Source organism: Vipera berus (assembly GCF_964194415.1).
Source record: "Vipera berus genome assembly, chromosome: 1".
Taxonomy (NCBI): Eukaryota; Metazoa; Chordata; class Lepidosauria; order Squamata; family Viperidae; genus Vipera; species Vipera berus.
In genome coordinates this window covers 10,870,890-10,884,402 of record NC_138202.1, presented here as the reverse complement: position 1 = coordinate 10,884,402, position 13,513 = coordinate 10,870,890, and the positions used below count along the sequence as shown (strand labels likewise).

Below are 13,513 nucleotides of genomic sequence, written 5' to 3'. Positions count from 1 at the left end.
CACACAGGCTTTGCATTAGGCATGTGCCAGAAATGTAGAATGCATTTTCTTTTAAACCCAGAATAAACCAATTGAATATATTTTTTTTGGAAGTCCTGCTGACTGGCTGTGGAGGGATTGCAACATTATTTGCCTGATGGGATGGGGTTGGGTTTTTATTACTTTTAAATGTGTTTTAACCTATTTAAGAGTTCTGGGCACTTGTTTAATCTTTTTTAATTTTTGTATTCTGTCTTTTTAACATGTATTGCCCTGTTCACCGCCCTGAGTCCTTTGGGAGAAGGGCGGTATACAAATAAAATTAATAATAAAATTAATAATTATTTTGGGGGGTGAAGGCAGTGGGTGAGTCCCAAAAGTTGGGGTAGGCAACTATGGCAACTGTGGACTTCAACTCCCAGAATTCCTGACAAAGCAGGACTGGTTCGGGAATTCTGAGAGTTGAAGTCCACAGATTGTAAAGTTACCGTAGTTGCCCACTCTGCTCAGAAGTCGAGAAAGTACCGTCATCCTACAGATCCGTGGAGAGTCATATTCATACCTCTAGAACCTCATAGGAGAACAACACATCTCTTTAAGGCTAGAAAACACGCACATAGTGCAGACATGTCAAACACAAGGCCTGGGGGCCGGATCCGGCCCACAAAGTGGTTTCATGCGGCCCGCGAAGCCATCCTGGAAACAGTGAGGGAACGGCCCCCACTGCCTTGGCCCTGGCCCAGAGAGCCTCCTCCTGCCAGAGACCCTCAGATCTGTCCCACTCCTGCCCAGGCCCCCATAGGCACCCTTGATGCGAACGATGTAGAGCTGGCCATGCCCACCCAGTAGGCCATACGCACTCTAGCCACGCCCACCCAGTAGGCCACACCCACCCGGCCCCTTGAGGGCAACCGCAATGCTGATGCGGCCCTCAGTGAAATTGAGTTTGACACCCCTGACATAGTGCATCGTATCTCAGAAGCCTCGAGAAAAGAAACTTTCCTCCTTCACAGCACCCAGCTGGTAATAAGCAAAAACTGCCTCTTGTAATACACACAGCTGTGCTTGCTGAGCTTCTCTTGTCTTGTAGGAAAAAAACAACCTCTTATCTCACTCTTACTATGCAATTCTTCACCCAAACAATGTGGGGTGTTTTTTTTTTCTTAAAGGGGTGTTTAGGATTATGCTATTGAGAAAGGTCTTTCAAAGATTTTTCTCAAAATTCAACCTGAATTTAAAGATCCCATAGATCTATTGCAGTGCTTCTTAAAAGCCGAGATAAATTTGCTTTTAATGAGACTTTAGAACAGGAGGAGCAGGAGGAAGATGGGGAAACAACGTTGCTTTGATTTCGAATAATTCCACTAGCTTTGATTTCAAATAATTCCATGACTTTCTTTTCTTTAATATTCAGAAAACAGCAGGTTGACATTCAGCAAAGCAAGGTTAACATTCAGAAAGCAGCAGGCCCAGATAACAGCCCTGGGCATGCTCTTAGGGAACGTGCAGACAAGTTGGCTTGTGTTCTTACAGATATTTTCAATCTTTCACTGCAGCTGGCAGTGGTCCCATTGTGTTTTTAGATGGCCATTATTTTGCCAGTGCCAAAAAAAAGTCTACAATTACGGGTCTCTATGATTACCATCCAGTTGCACTTACATCCATCATTATAAAAAGCTTTGAGAAGCTGATAAAGGACGTTATCAGTTTGCTTACTCTCCAAATCTCTCTACAGAGGATGCTATTTCTTCTGTTCTGTTCGTCTCTTCTGTTCATCTGAGTTTGGCGCACTTGGAGCTAAGAAACACTTGTGCGAATGCTTGTTTGTCGACTTCAGTTCGGTATTTACTACAATCATTCTTCAGCATCTAGTAGACAAATTCGGCCTTTTAGGCTTTAATACTCCTTTGTGCAACTGGATTCTCGATTTTCTTATTGACAGGCCCCAGTATGTGCGAGCTGGGACTAATATTTCTAACACCATTTTCTTGAGCACACGTTCTCCTACGTCGGCTGTTTTTCACCCGACTGATCCACGACTGTTTTATGTTATGTTTGTCAGCAACCCTATGGTGAAGTATCCAGATGATACAGCGGTAGTGGGTCTTGTTGAAGACGACAGTGAGGGTGCTTACCGCAAGGAAATAGAGGGTTTGGTGAACTGTGTAACAGCAGCCTCGTTTTAAACATAGGAAAAACTAAAAGCGATCATTGTCAATTTCGGAAAAGGCAGGCACAACCACACAGCTCTGTGTATTAATGATTCACCTGTGGAGGTGGTGAGCAGCATCAAGTTTCTGGGTGTGCAGCTAACGAGTAGGCTAGCTTGGTCACTCAACAGTGAAACTCTGATGAAGCAGGCACAGCAGTGCCTGGATTTTCTGCGTCACATGAGAAAAATACATCTTCCTTGCCCTGTCATTACCACTTTCTACAGAGGACGATCAACAGCAGCCTGTCATAACGTATTGTCTGGTTTGGCAGCATTATAAGGCAGGAAGGACCCCCTTCCTCAAAGCTTTTAACAACTATTTTATTGTAACAAGTTATCGGTTATACAACTGACACCACTTTCTTTTACGCACACACAGACACACACAGTTCTCACTAGTTATAGAGAAAAACCAAATACCTGAAAATACATTTCTCCTATAGGTAGACAGGGACCTAGCCTGCGCCCTCATTCCAGTAACGTTATTATCGCACAGGGTCAATAAAATAAAATAAAAGCATTTCAAACCTATACGCCTCAACTTTGCATCCCCTAACTTGGTGTAAGGGATGCAGCAAAATCATCTGCATTTTAAGGCCGTCGTTTTAATTACCACTTCATCGTGCATGAAAATATATAAAATCTCCCTTTCTAAAAAAAAAAAAAGCTGCTGACAGGTAGAACACCTGCTTTGAAAGGCAGCATTTTTCTTCCCATGAACCATCAGACCATTCACGATGCACGGGACGCAGGTGGTGGCTGAGAGGAGAATATAATCCACCCCTTATTCTGCATCTTCCTGGTCAGGAAACTAAACCTTGCAGTTCTGCCTAGAGAAACAACCCCTAACAGAACCTCCATCTCTTTGGTCTTAACAGAAATCTGAGAATGCAGAGTCAAGAGAAAGTCTTTTAACGATCCACGTAACTCCCCCAAGAGAGAACGGAGCTCATTATGCTACTGGTATGGCTGTCTAATTAAAGCTTCCATTGGTTTTAGTGGAGATGTTCTCTCCTACTGATGTAGGAAAAGAGAATTTCAAGGCCAGAGGCTGGCGTGGAGCTATCCATGGTCCTGGTTTTAGCATTCGCCTCCCGATGGAAATCTCTAACTTCACCCAACCTTATTTTTATTTATTTTATTTTAATTCCATTTATATCCCGCCCTTCTCCGAAGACTCAGGGCGGCTTACAAGCTTAGCAGTAGCCTTGACTGCAGAGATTTGGGTGTTTTAGTAGGTCTCGCCCTACCAAAATCCAGCCTTGCCTGATGTTACTGCTGTGAACCTAAGATAATTGCAATCTTATTTTAAAAAAAAACATTTAAAATTCATGCAAGGATGGGATTAGATCAGGGCTCTTCAAACTAGGCCCTTTTATGACTTGTGGGCTTCAACTCCCAGAATTCCTCAGCCAGGCACGCGAGTTGAAGTCCACAAGTCATAAAAGGGCCAAGTTTGAAGAGCCCTGGATTAGATGACTCTTTGATCCAGCAAAGTAAAGGAAGCTTGCTTGGTTGTTTAATTATTAGCAATCCCTGTAATCCACTCAAATCCCCAAAGACTCTGGATAGCATACAAACAAACAAAAACAAAGTGATAACAAAAATCACAAGTTGAATACCTAGTGTAGATTCTATCGATTAGACCATCTAAGAACTGAGTTATTTACTTGATTTATAAGCCACCTCAATCGCCATAGCAACTTTTAGACAGCAGAAAATAACAAATAAATTTAGAACAACAAAGTGAGAAAATAATCACCACAAAAATATTAAGAACCCATGTTAATGAAACAACACAAAGATTACACAGCCTACCAACAGACTCTTAACAGCCTTCGTGCACCGGAATACAGGGAGTCTTCAACTTACAACTGCAATTGAGCCCAAACTTTCTGTTGCTAACTGAGACAGGTTAAGTGAGTTTTGCCCCATTTTACGACCTTTCTTTCCGCAGTTATTAAGCGAATCACTGGAGCTGATAAATTAGTAACTTCCGTTATTAACTGAATCTGGCTTCCCCATTGACTTCGCTTGTCAGAAGGCCGCAAAAGGGGATCACGTGACCCCCTCGGTGACACAGCAACGGTCAAAAGAATGAACCAGTCGCCAAGCCCCTGAATTTTTGGTCACATGATCCCCGGGATGCTACAAAGATTGGAACTGTGAAAAATGGTCAGTTACTTTCTTCAGTGACGTTATAACTTTGAACAGTCACAAAATGTTGTAAGTTGAGGACTACCTGCAACTGAACAATATCGTTACCTGCTGATCAGGGGCTAAGATCCAATAACCGCATATCATCTGCACACTGAGGCTACCTCACTTCATGTAGCCAGGGAGCTTCTCACAAAATGGCACCGTGCAGCTTTTGATCAGGAGTGGGGAAAGCCGTTGAGTCCCGAAAGTCCAACAGTGCAAAGAGATCCAAGCAGAGGCACAGTAAACCTCCTTCCCAACTCTTGCAGGTGGATCCCATGATTGGTGACCTTCCATACATCAAGTAGGACCAAGGCAAATAGCGCTACGCTAACCCAGTCCCAAGAGATGACACCGACTTGGAGTATTTTATTTATTTGGCCAAGTGTGATTAGACACACAAGGAATTTGTCTCCGGTACAAAAGCACTCACTGTACTTGCAAGGCAACAGAGAAAATAATACTAACAACATCTAGCCTGGTCCTTGTTAACAACTGAGGTGGTATAAATGTATGTACAGGCAGTCCTTGACTTACAACAGTTCATTTAGTGACCATTCAAAGTTACAGCAGCACTGAAAAAAGTGACCTATGGTCATTTTTGACACGACTGTTGCAGCATCCCCATGGTCACGTGATCAAAATTCAGCCACTTGACAACTGACTCATATTTATGACAATTGTAGTGTCCCCGGGGTCACGTGATCACCTTTTGCGACCTTCTCACAAGTAAAGTCAGTGGGGAAGCGAGATCCACTTAACAACCAGTTTTACTGACTTAACAACTGCAGTGATTTAATTAAGAACCGTGGCAAGAAAGGTTGTAAAATGGGGCTTGCTTAGCAAAAGCCATTTTGGGCTCAGTTGGGGTCATAAGTCAAGGACTACCTGTAATTTATGTTTGGCACAGCTCCCATCTTCCTCAGGACACACAAGTCCCATAAACACGTCAAGGTAGTGCCTCACTGGGGGATAATACCAATAAAGGGGCAAAGCAAAGAAGACAATAAAAGGAATAAATAATACTACTACAGCCATACTCTATGGACCGATAGACATACATAATAGATAGAACTGCGAGATTTAGGTGTTCAGCAGAGGTGGCTTCTTGAGAAGAGAATATATCACCTCTATCCTTTCATTACAGGTGAAAAGGATGGAAATTCACACAAGGGTGAATTTTTCACTGCAGAACCCATTCACGATGCACCTTCCTGACAGTCTTCATCAACCAGGAAGGACATGGATGTTATATGCCTGTGACAGGGCTAATAATCTCAAGAACCTTGTCCACTTGCTTGCCTTGTCCACAGGCTCAAGCGCCGTACAATAAAGGCCGCTGCTTTAGCCAACTTTAGCTCGGATCTGCCTATCCAGAGTCCAACTTGGAATGAACCTGAGCAATTTTGTTTCCAGATGTGTAGAATATTCCTCATGGCACCTCTTGAAATGCATTTTCATACATTTCCTTTCTTAAGAGACTCTGGGTCACAGTTAGTCCTTGACTTCCATCCAGTTGCTTAGCAACTGTTCAACGTTACAACGGATTCCCCTCCAAAACTTCTTATGACCAGGATTCAATTTTCCAACATCCACCCACTCCTCCCGTGGTCACGGGACTGCATTTTGGGTACTCGGCAATCAGTCTGCAGTTATGGCCATTTGCAGCATCTTGCAGTCACATGACCGCAATTGGCAATGTTTTTTTTTTGCTGGAAACCAGCAGTGACTACAGCCTGTTCGATGGCCTTCAAGATAGGCTGAAAACAGGAAATAAAGATTTGCCCCATGTTTGGGGCCTAGCAAGGTAATCTAAATTATATATATATATATATATATATGACAAATGCTTGTTAACTCTTAGATTACCTTGCTAGGCCCCAAACATGGGACAAATCTTTTATCTCCTGTGTCAGCCTATCCTGAAGGCCATCGACAGGCATTAGTCACACCGGTGACAGCTCATATTTGTGTAAAAAATTTTTTAAATTGCTAACAAAGAATTAAGGGAGACTAATATGCATTTCAAACTTATTAGTTTTCATCAGTCAGCCATACCCTTCTGAGATATATGCGTGCGTGTGTGTGTGTGTGTGTGTGTGTGTGTGTGTAAAAGGTGCCGGAACTCACACATGTCATACAACCCGCCTTGCCTACGCTACAAGGTTCCATCCAAAAAAGGTGCCGGAACTCCGTTCTGAGCGTTCTATGAGGAAAAAAGCCCTGTGTATGTGTATATGTATATATTACCCCTCAATGGATGGAACCCTCCCCCAAGCTCATAATAGGCTTGAAAATGCCCAAAGATGTGTGACAAATTTGATCCATGTACCTGGAGGCAACTGGACTTTTGTTTTCCTTGCAGCTGTTTCCCTTGTCATCGCCTTCAAGGAAAAACAAGAAAATCCAGCTGCCTTTTGGAAAAAGCACCTTTGTGACCTAAAGAAGACCATTTTTGAGTTATGCATCCTATTTCATTTGCAAATGGATAAGATAAGTTCAAACACCATTTTTAGATTTAGGTCACAATTCCAGCAAGTAAGGAAAAATCTCAGGGATAACGAAGAAACTATAAAGAGTGGAAAGAGAAGCTCACACATAAAAACTTTAGATTATAGTAAAGTTTAAGAGGCTCAACAGTATTCCCTCTGCGATCTGTACAGCTCCAACTCTGCTGGGCTTTAGAAAGACTATTAAAACCTGACTTTTCAAGTGGCCCTAGAGTTAGATGTGTGATGAATTTTGTCCCTCCTTAACATTTGGAGTTTTATTTTAATGTATTCTGGTATTGTTTCTTAGCGGTTAAGTGTAAATTGACGTTGTTGTTATGCATATTATTAGCCTTCTTTGTGGAGTAGGGAATGTAAGCTGTTCAGAGTCTGAAATTCTTGAATAATACATAAGAAGTGCTTCAAGAAGCCCTCCAGAAGATGGAAGACAGCAAGTAGAGAGGATGAAGGAAGGGAATGGCCCAAGTCTCTCAACAATAGTTCTTATATTCTGGAGATTCAGAATCTATTCCAGGGACTCATTGTTGATCACATTTCTAGATTCCTGGATGAAAAGCTGCTATCAAAGGCCTCTGGGACCGAGGAAGCCATTTAACAAGATTCTTGCCTTTGTTCTAAAGGGGAGAAAATGATGGAGTCATAGTGATGATTGGAATCTCTCTAATGAAAGAAAGGAAATGAAGCACCAATTTACAGATGGACCGTCTATCAACTAAAATGCAACATTCATTACCTGAAGGGGGGGAAAAAACCCTCATCACTCTGAAGCCCACTGACAAATATCCTTTTCTACCGATCCCTGCTAGAACAAATGATACCGTCGGACATAACCTGAAGACATTTTGCAAGGGAGAAGGGAATATGGAGGGTATATTTTTCATTCTTTCCTCTTGAGGGATTTGGCCCAGGAGGAGGGAGGGAGGGAGGGAGGGAGGGAGAGAGAGAGAGAGAGAGAGAGAGAGGAGAGAGAAATTATTTATTAAACTTATATGCTGCCCTTCTTGCCAAGGAGACTCCAGGCAGCCTACAATCAATCAATCAAAATGCTAAAATGAAACATTAAACAATAAACAGGGATATTAAATTTGAATTAAAATTGACCGAGATGAGGAGAAAGGGAGCAAGATGCGCACAGGGAGAAGGTGAGGTTTTATCTAGTCCAGGGCTTTTCAACCTTTTCACCCACTGTACCACTTTTTAGGATATGGCAACATCCGAGTACCACCAGTCGCCTAGCAAGGTGTCAAAAACTTGATGACCAAAAAAAAAAAAGGGAAAAAGTGATGAAGTACAGGTAGTCCTCGACTTACAACAGTTCACTTGGTGACTGTTCAAAGTTACAATGGCACTGAAAAAAGTGCCCCTCAAGCCACAGCCAAGCAAGACACCTGCCTGCCCAGCGGCGCTCTTCCTCCTGTCCGAGGTTTCAATTGTTATGAGCATTTCTGTTGAGAATTGGAAGCGGGGGTGGGGTGGGGGGGTGTTTGGTTTTTATTCCCCCCCTCTGCTGGGTGGTTGCAGAAGGTTTTGGTGACTTCACATGACCCTGGGACACTGTGACCGTCATAAATATGAATCAGTTGCCGAGCATCTGAATGTAAATTACGAGACCCTGGAGATGCTGCAACATTCCAGCTGATGGGCTCTTCTTCTGGGCTCAGCAGATGTGCTGGGATCAGCGCCGAGCTCCAGCAGGAGCCTGACGCTGATCCTGGCGCTTCTGCTGAGCCCTGACAGCCCTGCAGCTCCAGCCGTCTCTCGCTCAGGCTTATGCGGTGCTGCCACCAGTTCAGCTCATTCCCCTCCCCTGCTACCACTTTTGTAGGATGGCCGCGTACCACCTGCCAGGTGCCAATGTACCACAGGTGGTACCTGTACCACTGGTTGAAAATCCCTGATCTAATGCATTAGTCACCTCCAGAATGACACCCCTCCATTGGGGCCCCGGGCCAGTTGATAAGAGTCAGGTCTTCAGGACCTAGCGCAGGGGTCTTCAAACTTCGGCCCTTTTATGACTTGTGGACTTCAGCTGCCAGAAAACCTCAGCCAGGCACGCGTGCCTGGCTGATGAATTCTGGGAGTTGAAGTCCACAAGTCCTAAAGGGGCCAAGTTTGAAGACCCCTGACCTAACGGAAGGTCCAAAGGATGGGTACAGATCTCACCTCAGGGGCATGATGTTGCAAACAGTGGGAGCCAAGGCAGAAGAGACTCTTCTGGATCCTGCCAGCCAGGGTCCACAACAAATTACCAGAGGGGAACAACTGGCTAATCAACGTATGCCAATAAAAAAACAGTTTAGATCAGGGATGTCCAACCCTGGCAGCTTTAAGACTTGTGGACTTCAACTCTCAGAATTCCCCAGCCAGCAAAGGTTCACAGGTCTTAAAAGTTGCCAAAGTTGCACATCCCTGGTTTAGTTGGCGGTATGTGTTTTCAAGATGAGGAATTCCTAACAAGAGATGGGCTACACCTCATAAGAATTGGCAAGAAAGGGTTTGGAAGGCATCTTGCTAACCTGATCCAAACCAAGTCTTATAGGAAAGGCAGAACAGCGTGCCGGAAAATAGTGTCATGCCAAGTACTGGGATTTCACCGAGAGGATATGTAGGGTTATTTCAATAAAGAAAGGAGTGGGTCAATTCATATATCCCCAAAATCCCAATATGCCTGGGCAAATGCAAAGTGTCTGCAGGAAAACGGGATGAATTAAAACGTTTAAATGCAAAGAAGGCAAATATGACTTGAGTAGGTATTGGTGAAACCTTGTGAAATAAAATGGATGAGTGGAATACAAGGTCTGAAGGATACGAAAAGAATAATTCTCCCGTACACGAAAAATAACTCAGAAACCATCAAATAACTAGGCGTATTTACTTACTTAATGGATTTATATCGCTGCCCAATTCCAAAGAGAGATGGCCTCAGGCGTGTATACGTAGGAATAAAACCAGAATTACAATACACAATAGAGAGACAAGGCAAAATCACAGCCACAAGACACACTATTAAGGCACACCAACCTATATTACACAATGAGCTTACCTAATCTCCTGGCCTAAAATACCCGAGGGAATAGCCAGGCTAACGTGGTCAAGGCCAACCAAATCTCAGCCCACAATAATAGCAGCCCAGAAAACGTGAAAATCCCTCTAAAGCATCTTAAGCCAAGAAACTCAAAGATCCAACTTTGCTTTTTAAGAGCATGCTTATTGTATGACTTGGAACTTAAAATGCTGTGAACAATTTTTTTTGTATTCCAGGAATAACAAAAAGAATAATCCTCCGGAGGTGAAAAAGTACTTTGACTTCAGATATAAAAGACTGGGTTTTAAAAATGTGTTATCTAACTATTTTTTAACAAAATTATATATCCTGTCAATCAGAAAAATTTCACAATATTTTTCTCTCTGGACAAACAAAAATTGGAAAGCTTGGTGAATACTGAAAATTTAGTTTACTTTTTTTGAAGATGTATAAAATCAAGTAAACATAGAATATATTTATAATTATAGGATTTTTGTCTTTTTCTATGTTTTTATGTATGTACTGTTGTTTCTATGTACTGTTGTTGTTTTTTTTCCTTTTGGAGTGGCGAGGGGTTCGTTTTTGTTTTATGTATATTGTTCAAAAATTGACTCTTGTAGAATGAAATCAATAAATGAAATTAATAAAACGGTGGGAGAAAAAACTGCCCTCCCCTCCCCCAAGATTCAACACAAAGATAAAAGAAGAACTGTTTATAATTTATGCAAGAAAGTCACTACTATATCTGAACATTCAAAAGGTTAACAGAATACATATCCAGGAATATCAGTTGGCTTATAATAATGAAAATTCTTCAGTTTCACAAACACAGGTAAATTCAACCAAGAAATGGGAACCATTTTTGATTAACCCAAATCCAATTCCTAGAAGCCCGGTATTTTGGTAGATCAGCCAATAATATATATAATATAATAATAACATAAACCTGGTCTATAAATTATTGCAAAAAGCAAACAAAGACTAAGAATAGAAGCAAAGCAAGAGGATTTCCTCCTTATTGCACACCCAGCAATAGATAAGCAAGAACAAACACAACAGGCAGGAACCATCCAGGATGAAACAACGCAACCTATCAAGCCAGGTAGGCCAACTGGAAATAGGCACAAAAATTAAAACAACCCTCATCCAGACAGGTGGGGACAGTCTGTCACACATAAAAACCCAGCTATCTCCACTTTCTTGTGCCAAAGCATTGGCAATGTTCCCTAGTCTGGCAATTATTTTTTTTGCAGGAATGTCTACGGAGGTGCTCAAGTCATCCAGGTCACGGTTGTCCCAAAGGTGCTTTTTCAAGAGGCAACAGGATTTTCTTTCTTTTTCCTTGAAGACGTTTCGCTTCTTATTCAAGAAGCTTCTTCAGTCCTGACTGAACGGTGGAGAATGGAAAGGTTTATATTCCTTTGCAGACATCTGGGCATTATTTATTTATTTATTTATTTATTTATTTATTTAATTGGATTTATATACCGCCCCTCTCCGAAAGGACTCGGGCCGGTGTACAGGGCAATTAAAACACTATAAACAACACATAATGTATAAAAATTAAAATGAGATTCAATCAAATAGCCCTAAACAATAAACACATACTAAAATTTAAAGTTTTTAAAATTTAAAATCTAAAATCCCAGTCCCTCAGTCCAGGCCGGCAGGTTCAAATAGCCAAGTCTTCAGGTCGCGGCGAAACAAGCGAAGGTCGGGAGCCATCCGGAGCTCAACCGGAAGCTGATTCCAGAGGGCAGGCGCACTCACAGAGAATGCTCTCCCCCTGGGGGCCGCCAATCGACATTCCCTGACCGACGGCACCCTGAGGAGGCCCTCTCTGTGGGAGCGCACAGGGCGATGGGAAGTTAACGCCGGCAAAAGGTGCTCCCGTAAATAACCCGGACCCATGCCATTAGCACTCTCTCTGGGAGTCGTTGAGGCCACTTGGAGGTTTATCTGTGCCCCTGGGGTCACCTGAATAGTGCAAATGGGTGTGGAACCTTCTTGGCACTGCTGAGTGGAAATCCTTCCATTCTCCACCGTTCAGTCAGAACTGAAGAAGCTTCTTGGAGGAGAAGCGAAATGTCTTCAAGGAAAACCGAAGCTGTCTCTTGAAAAAGCACCTTTGAGATGGTTTTGCAGGAAGAAAATCAAGCTCAGTGAACAGCAGGATCCCAACGTTTCCACCCCGAGCTATACAACACAGGTAAGTCTTTCCTCACTGAGCTCTGCTCAAAGTTATGACGGTGAAGTTGCAGCCGTCACAGTGTCCTGCCATCATTCGCCAGTTGCATTTTTTTTTTTTTGCAGCCAGTTACTGACAAGCAAAGTCAACTTGGAAAGCCGGTGGAAGTCGCATGTCATGGTCACACGGCAATGTGTTTATTCACCTGCACTTAACAACTGCAGTTGGAACTGACATAAGTAATGTCAGGGAATGTCACGCATAATGACTCTGCTGCTTAGCCACACAGTTGCCAGTCTCTATTGCAGTCACTTAGCGAACTTCCAAGTTACAATGGACCCCCACCCAAAAGGTACTCTGCCAGTGTCACATGGCTACATTTTGGGTACCCTGGCAACGGCCTGCATTTATGGCCATTTGCAGTGCCCTGTAATTGTATGGTTGCAATTTATAATGTTTTTGCCGAAAACCAGCATTTACTTTTGGTTTTCGGCAAAACCACTCCACAGCGAACGATGGATATACTGGACAACTGCAGCATTTGCTTAGACAACTGAATATTCGTTTAATGACCACGGTGATTTGCTTCGCAAACCTTCCAAAACATACAGTATTGTAAAATCGGCTCTGTCAAGCGATGAGCTCTTACACAACTTACTACCATAATAGGCAAGCTCCATGAAGGTTGTAAATCAAGGAGTATCTATCTGTATTTTCACTGCTGCTACTTAGCTTATAGTCAAAAACAACATATACAGTAGATGGATGTAATCGCCAGGAATGTCTAATTGCAAATACTTAATATTTTCAGAAAAAAAGCCATAAGGACATTTTTTTAAAAGCTTAGATTTTTAATTGATTTGTCAGTGCACCACATTCTAGAATAAAAACATAAATACATCCAACTTGAGCTCAAAAGAAAAACTAAGAGCAATGAAAATGCCTTTTTTTTAGTTATTTCAGTAGTAAAAGGAAGGGGGAAAAACAGGCAGACCTTGAATATGATAGTAAATGGAAATGGAAAAATTGAAAAACTGTTCCCAACAAATGTACATTTCGAAAGAGAGAAATGCCACTCCAATAACGGGTGTCTTGTGGATCGCAGGTTGAACAGAAGCCAACAGTGGGAAACAGCTAAGAGCAAACCAAACGCCATCCTACACTATACAGATAGTCCTCAACGTACGAGCTCAAAATTTGTTGCTAAGCGAGACAGATGTAAAGTGAGTTTTGGCCCATGTTGCAATCTTTCTTGCCACAGTTGAATCACTGCAGTTGTTAAGTTAGGAAGTTGGCAAGTGAATCTGGCTTCCTCATTGACTTTGTTTGTCAGAAGGTCGCAAAAGGTCATCCCCATGACCCCAGGACACTGCAACTGTCATAAACTTGAACAAGTTGCC

At 42.5% G+C, this 13,513-nt stretch overlaps 1 protein-coding gene across 2 annotated transcripts in view; it reads right to left on the bottom strand.

Annotated features, from left to right (window-relative positions):
* Positions 1 to 13,513, bottom strand: part of CRTC1 (CREB regulated transcription coactivator 1) — a gene marked incomplete at its 3' end in the record, with an annotated part of 93,915 nt that overhangs the window by 35,277 nt on the left and 45,125 nt on the right. The gene's annotated exons all lie outside the window — the stretch shown is intronic.